This window comes from Capra hircus, chromosome 8, assembly GCF_001704415.2.
Source record: "Capra hircus breed San Clemente chromosome 8, ASM170441v1, whole genome shotgun sequence".
Classification (NCBI taxonomy): domain Eukaryota; kingdom Metazoa; phylum Chordata; class Mammalia; order Artiodactyla; family Bovidae; genus Capra; species Capra hircus.
Window position 1 is genome coordinate 86205664 of NC_030815.1, and position 7646 is coordinate 86213309.

Here is a 7646-nt window from a genome sequence, read left to right on the forward strand (position 1 = left end):
TCAACACATAATTTTCTTTTTCTAGTTTGGTCCAGGGTATGGTAAGTTTGAAAACCTTCCATAGGAGGACAGTAGAGAAAAGGGGGTGGGGAATGCATTTTCTTGCATTTGAGCCTAGTAATTTACTAAATTACTCCCTGTTATATATTTTTCTTTAAGGTTTCATTTTCTATATCCTTTTTGTTTTTAAGTAGAAAAACCCAAGTTGTTTAGCATCAGCATGTCTTTAGTCATCTCTTTTAAGTATGACACATGGAAGTGAATAGTTGAGTCATTGACCCACTTTGTTATTTAGAGGTTCTATTAAAAGAGTGGATTAAAGACTAAGGATGAAGTCATTTTTATGTTATTGTAAATCTTAACAGTTCCAGAGTATAACAGTCTAGGAAATTAAGCTAGTGAAATACTGTTTTTATTTAGTTTCCAAAATTTCAAAGAACACATCAATGATCACATTTCATCATATTCAACCTGAATATATGTAATGACTTGGCTTTTTACAGTTTGTTAATGATGACTATAAATAATAGCTCCAGTTTGGAAATTATAATATAGACATCCAGAAGAAAGCATCATACTAAGTAAACCAATGACAAGATCATGACTGATGATTGGTCCAGGATCCTCAATCGTCCCATAGAAGTAAGTGTCCTTAAATACAGACAAGTGTGTTTTCTGTTGCAAGGTGGGACTGGCTTCTGGGTAGGCTGGAAGGGGTGAGTGGATGTTGGTTAAGAACAGCTTCCTCCAGAGCTGTTCTCCTCACCAAAGCCTCTCCAGAACTGTTCCCATGCTGCCTTCTTTTTCATCCTAGAATTATGTGTGTATGCCGGGGGCATAGGGAGGGGGTCTTGAGGCTTCATAATACATGTGAAGGATGACTTAGCCCTCACTCTGTTACGCATATCTCCCAATTATAACATCCCAGTTTAGAGGGCCCCTGCTCTTTTGACTGCCTGATTTTTAGTATTTTAAACTTCCTACACTTTTATATTTTAAAAAGAGATCCTTTGAGTTAAAGGGAATGCTGGGACACATACACAGGCCATCCACTTTGTCCCCTTGGACACAGTGACCAGTTTGCTCTGAAATCTCCTGACGCTTAGGGAATGTGTTGCCAGTCTCAGCCCTTGGACTTGTCTTTTCAGCAGTTTTTAGTGACTGAATGAGGCCCAGAGGGACACCTATATCATCTGCAAATGTTACAGGGCAGAGGAGGGTTAAGATACTGGATGGTAGTCGACCTCCAAAAGCATTTCACAGCCTAGAATGGATGGAATGACTATAACAACATGAATCAAAATAGGACAGGGTGTAAAGTCAGGTTCCTGTGTTAAGTGGGAAAACAAAAGGCTGTCCAAGTTCACAACTGGGGAGAAAACAATAACTCCACATGGAAGAAAAAAAGCTCTAGTTCCCTTCAGCACGCCCAGTGGAGTGCTGGGCTGTGTCAACGCAGTGTCCAGACAAAGGGACAGCGGCCCTGCTGTCCTGGGGGCATGCCTGCCAAGAGAGTCAGTAGTAGGCTCCCAGGGAGATTTTGCAGCTATGAAATAGAAAATATTAAGAAACCTGTTGATAAATTGCCCCCAAAAGGGATGAACCATAGACTGTGTGGTATTTACTATGTAAGTGTCCAAGTGGATAATAGCAAAAAAGGTAAATCTTGAGTTGTTTTCAGGAAGAATTGAAATATGACTGTCAGATCAGGAGCAAAGCACCCTGCCTACTTGAGGCTGTGTTACCTCCCCTGTGAATTGCTAACGTTAGCTATTGTGGTAACTATATTGCATCTGGACGCCCCCCTCCCTAGTCATTTTGTCTTATAATTTCAAGCATCTAAGATTCGATGGACGTGAGTTTGGTGATGGACAGGGAAGACTGGCATGCTGCAGTCCATGGGGTCCTAAAGAGTTGGACACGACTGAGCGACTGAACTGAAGACATGGCTAGGATATTTAAAATGGTACTTCTTAAGCATAGAGGAGGACAACAAGGACCTATTGTATAGCACATGGAACTCTGCTCAATGTTAACATAGATGGGAGGGGAGTTTGGGGGAGAATGGATGTATGTATATGTGTGGATGAGTCCCTTCACTTTTCACCTGAAATTGTCACACTGTTAATCAGCTATGTGTTATGCTTAGTCATTCAGTTGTGTCAACTCTTTGCGACCCCATGGACTGTAGCAAGCCAGGCTCCGCTGTCCATGGGATTCTCTGGGCAATATTACAGAAGTGGGTTGTCATGCCCTCCTCCAGGGGATCTTCCCAACCCAGGGACTGAACCCAGGTCTCCCACATTACATGGGGAGTTCTTTATCATCTGAGCCACCAGGGAAGGTCAAGAATACTGGAGTGGATAGCCTGTATCTTCTCTAGGGATCTTCCTGACCCAGGAATCGAACCAGAGTCTCCTGCATTGCAGGCGGATTCTTTACCAGCTCAGCTACCAGGGAACCCCTAATTGGCTATACCCCAAAACAAAATAAAAAGCTTAAAAGAAATAAAAGTTGAAATAAGGAATTCCAGACTCACTAGGAACCAAAGAGAGATCAAGTCAGATAACACTGTGATACTTTTGCTCTACAGTGTCAGCTGAGGAAATGCTACCGCTTCTCTGTCCCACTCACAAGGTTCAAAACAGTGGTATAAAATGTGTTTAAAGCCAAATGAATCTGAGTGTACTAAGTCGCTTCAGTCGTGTCTGACTCTTTGTGACCCTATAGACTAGCCCACCAGGCTCCTCTGTCCATGGGATTCTCCAGGCAAGAATACTAGAGTGGGTTGCTGTTTCCTACTCCAGGGGGATCTTCCCCATCCAGGGGATCAAACCCAGGGATCTCTTATGTCTTCTGCATTGGCAGGTGGGTTCTTTACCACTGGTGCCACCTGGGAAGCCAAATAATTCTCTAACTACACTCAAAAAGTAAGAGAGGGAAGCCTCAGAGCACCAAAATTCTTAGGAATTCCCAGAAAGATGGCTATCAGGCAGAAAGTGGCAGCCAGGAAAACACAGAGGCCCCATGTCAGTCACTGGCCACGAGCAGAGAGAGGGAAACCTGAATGGTCAGCAGTGGAGCTAAGAGGGAGGCTGCAGCAGAAACAACTGGATTTCCCCTCTACCTGCCCCAGGACGAGGTGAGCAAGGAATGTGGTGGGTGGGTGGGGAAGTCAAGACAGACAGGCAGTGTCGCGGGGCCAATGTATAGAACACAGATACGTGTCCCCTGTTAGCACATCCCTCCTGTGTTCAGCAGTATCTCATTATTATTGTGCCCACTTTATAAAGGAAAATACCTGGACTCTCAGAGGTTAACTTGCCAAGATTTCTCACAGCAGCCAGAACCCAGGCCCCACAGGACCAGGACAAGGCAGGCCAGACAAGTATCATCTGACACTTTAGTTTTCCCCTAAAATAATCCAGGGAGATGAGACTAGACAGTCTCTCTAATCTGCAGCAAAGAAGGGGGGACTCTAAGGAGGTGTCCAAGCTATAAGTACCCTTTCTTTGCAAATTAGTGGAAGTGCTATGTAAGCATCTCCTTTTGAGTGACATCATAGTTGTGTAATGACTCATTTTCATCTTCAAGGAGCGAATAGTCCCAAATAAAAACCACTAACATCTGGGTAGGTCTAAAAAACCATGTTAGTTTTTTTTAATGGTAGCTATTGAGCTTATTTTTGAAAACTAAAAATTATTTCTCAAAAGTGAGAATCACTAGCAGCACCCATTTATGTGTGTGTGTATGTGTGTGCATGTGCGTTCATGCACTTCATGGGGCAGGTGCTAGGGCTTGTTTAGGAAGTAGTACAACCACTGGAGTGACATTATGGTGTCCACAAACTACTCACACCAGGAAAATTTAAATAAGGAATACTCAAGTTTCCAGTGAAGATAGAGAAATAAAGAGACTTTAGAATTATGAGTTGCAGTTGAGTTAGAAACGTAAACTAGGATGTCTTATGGGAGGGTGAAGTAAAATATGACTGGTTTAAAGACTTTGGCAGCATTTTCTGCAGAGCTAGCTTTTCCTGATTCTAATGAATATAAGGGAAAAAATAATTCAAGAGCTAGTGGAGGTAAGTGGGAGCAGTCTTGGCAAAGGAGAGCAGGTAACATTAGACGGTGACAAAGAACATTTCTTAAAAGTCAGGAGGGCATGCCACTATCTCCATTGAGTCATGATGGAGATTGCCAAGGCGTGATTGCTGTTGTTGAGCATTGATAGTGTTACGGGCAACAAACAGAAGTACTTCATAAAGTAAACTAAGGGAAGCAACCCAGACAGATACCACTGCCATTTTTTATATTTCCATTTTGTCAGCCTTGCCACGTGAGGAGGAAAAGGTTACTTTGGGGAAAGTGCTTCAATAAAGTCCAAGGTTCTGGAAGTCAAGATTAAGACCCACTTGAAAGTGCACACGAACAAAATTCTGAAGATAGGAAAAGAGAGGAAGATCATTTGGTAACAATACATGGTGATTTAACCAAAGGGAGACTAGCAGAAGCCTCAGAATGAACCGTCCTTGAAGTGAGCAGATATTTCAATGTAACAAGTCTTCCCAAAAGTTATTCTGGGGCTTCCCTTGTGGCTCAGTGGTAGAGAATCTGCCTACAATGGAAAAGATGCAGGAACCACAGGTTCAATTCCTGAGTCAGGAAGATCCCCTGAAGAAGGAAATGCCAACCCACTCCGGCATTCTTGCCCAGGAAATCCCAAGGATGAAGGAACTTGGCGAGCTATAGTCTATGGGGTCGTAGAGAATTGGACATGACTGAGTGACTAAACAACAACAACAACAACAAAAGACCCAGTTAATAAAAAAAAAATAATAAAGTTATTCTAACAGATATACCAGATATACCATGAGAAGGGACTTTTGTTTTTTTAGAAAATAACTTTGATGTACTACTGGGGTCACAAGGGAAGCCCTGAAAACAATGATGTCAGCAGGTGCTGGGCACCATAAGAAAGAGGTAGGTTACTTTGCAGAGAAAATGAGAGCAGAAGAGGGTGGGGTGGTTTGTGCTGTGTTCAGGAGGGTACTTTTGAAAGGATGAGGGTAGAGAGAAAAGAGGAGAGAGACAGGAGAGAGGAGGCCCAAGCAGGCCACTAATGAGTATGTGGCAAATACATTAATAACATTTCCTCAAATTTTCGGTACGTCCTACAAGGTGCTCAGCTGCTTTGTGAGTGGGTTTTTGTTTGCTGACTCTGGGTCGGCATTCGGCAGAGCAAGGCAACTCGCCTGGGAGCAGGGGTGGTGAGGGTTGGCACCCAGAGGAAACTGCAGAATCTAGATGCACATCTGGACCTTGACCACCCATGTAACTGAGGCTAGGAGACCACCTTAGCTGGATCTTGGGGGCTTAGGGAAGCCCTGCCCATTATTAAGAATTGCCTCTAGATGCCTTTGTGCTGTGTGCTATGGAGGAAACAGCAAAAAAGGACAGTCTCTCCTCTTGAAGAGTTTTGAATTTGCTTGTGATGGAAAGACCAAGACACTAAAAGTGGAAACAGCCAGTAGACATTACCAAGAGGTAGAATGTATGGGGAAAAGTGTGCCTGCAAGAGAAGATGAAGAGTGGACTGCAGCCGTAGCAAGGACCTGGGGGACATTCCAGCAAGAAAAGAATGGGCTGCAAGGGGCATTAGCACTTGGACCTCACAGAGGAGCTGAGGAGCAGTGCAGGTATTCTCGATCCCTGAAGAAGTGAATTCATTTAGAAGATTGATAAGCCATATATAAAGTAGATAGCCAGTGTGAATTTGCTATATGATGCAGGGAGCTCACACCTGGTGCCCTCTGACAACCTAGAGGGGTGGGATGAGTGGGAGGTGGGAGGAAGATTCAAGAGGGAGGGGACATATACATACCTGTGGCTGATTCATATTGACGGATGCAAGCGTATTAGTTGCTTCAGTCGTGTGTGACTCTGTGCAACCGTATGAACTATAGCCTGCCAGGCTTCTCTATTCATGGGATTCTCCAGGCAAGAATACTGGAGTGGGTTGCGATGCTGTCCTCCAAGTGATCTTCCCAACCCAGGGATTGATCTGGTATCTCTTATGTATCCTGCATTGGCAGATGGGATCTTTACAACTAGTGCCACCTGGGAAGCCCGTTGATGTATGGCAGAAACCTTTTCTTTTTCCCAATTAATTTATTTTAATTGGGGGATAATTACTTTATAATATTATGATGGTTTTTGCCACACATCAACATGCATCAGCCACAGGTATACATGTGTTCCCCTCAACCGCATCCTGAACTCCCCTCCCTTCTCTCTCTACCCTATTCCTCTGGGTTGTCCCAGAGCACCGGCTTTGGTGCCCTGCTTCATGCATCAAACTTGCTCTGGTCATCTGTTTTACAAACGGTAATGTACATGTTTCAGTGCTATTCTCTCAAATCATCCCATCCTCATCTCCCACTGAGTCCAAAAGTATTTTCTTTACATGTGTCTTCTTTGCTGCCCTGCATGTAGGATTGTTGCTACCATCTTTCTAAATTCCATGTATATGCAGTTAATATACAGTATTTGTCTTTCTCTTTCTGACTTACTTCACTCTGTATAATAGGTTCCAGGTTCATCCACCTCATTAGAACTGATTCAAATGCATTCCGTCTTATAGCTAAATAATAATCGACTGTGTGTATGTTCCACAACTTCCTTATCCATTCATATGCCAGTGAACATCTAGGTTGCTTCTTTTTTAATTGGAGGAGAATTGCTTTATGATGCTGTATTTGGTTGATGTATGGCAGAAACCAAAAACAATATTGTAAAGCAATTATCTTCCAATTAAAAATAAATTTGAAAAGACAGAAGATTGGTAAGAAATAAAATTCAAAAGTAAGTGTAGAACCTGTTGTCTAAGAACTTTGAGTTCCTGGTTTGAAAAATTACCCCTGATTCATTTAGGAATGGCTAGAGGAAAACACAGTCTCAGTCTCCTAACTGCCTGCTGAAAAACAAATTCAAGTGTGTGATCAGGAGAGCAGGTGGGCAAGGGTGAAGGGAAAGATTTGCGGAAGGCCGGGATGAATCAGGGAGAGAGATTCATGGTCAGAGTGCAAAGGGTGAACAGAAAAGGATGCTGTGGGTGGACACACGAGCAGAGGTCTCCAGAGTTTTGGGGAGGGGGGCTGGGTTGAAGTCATGTGGGGCTGGGGTGTGGGCTCATCCCAGGAGCCCCACAACCCACTGGGCAAATGTGAGCAGACAGTGTGCGCTCTCCTTGTGCCCGGACAGTCACTGACACTGACCTCCGCTATAGCCGTGAGCCGCCCTTGTGCCTGGCCTGGGTGCAGATTAAAAGCGACAGAGCATCTTCACGCATCCATGTTGCCAGGTTGGAAATTTCCTAAGGGTGCTCTGGAGTCACCCACTTCCACTTACTCTTGAAGTCTGGACTCAGAGCTTCTCCCAGCAGGTCCCCTAGACCTGTCCAGGCGTGCACTGAATTCTCCAGAAAAGAGGATGGGGAGAAAGGTTAGAAAACATGGCAGTGCTGAACTGAACCTGCTAAGAAGAAACCCACAGGGAGGCTCCTGGCAGGAGAAGGGGGCAACTCCAGGAAGTTGATGGGACAGGAGGCTGGCTCACCTGGGCACAGAATCAGAGAGGTCATGCAGC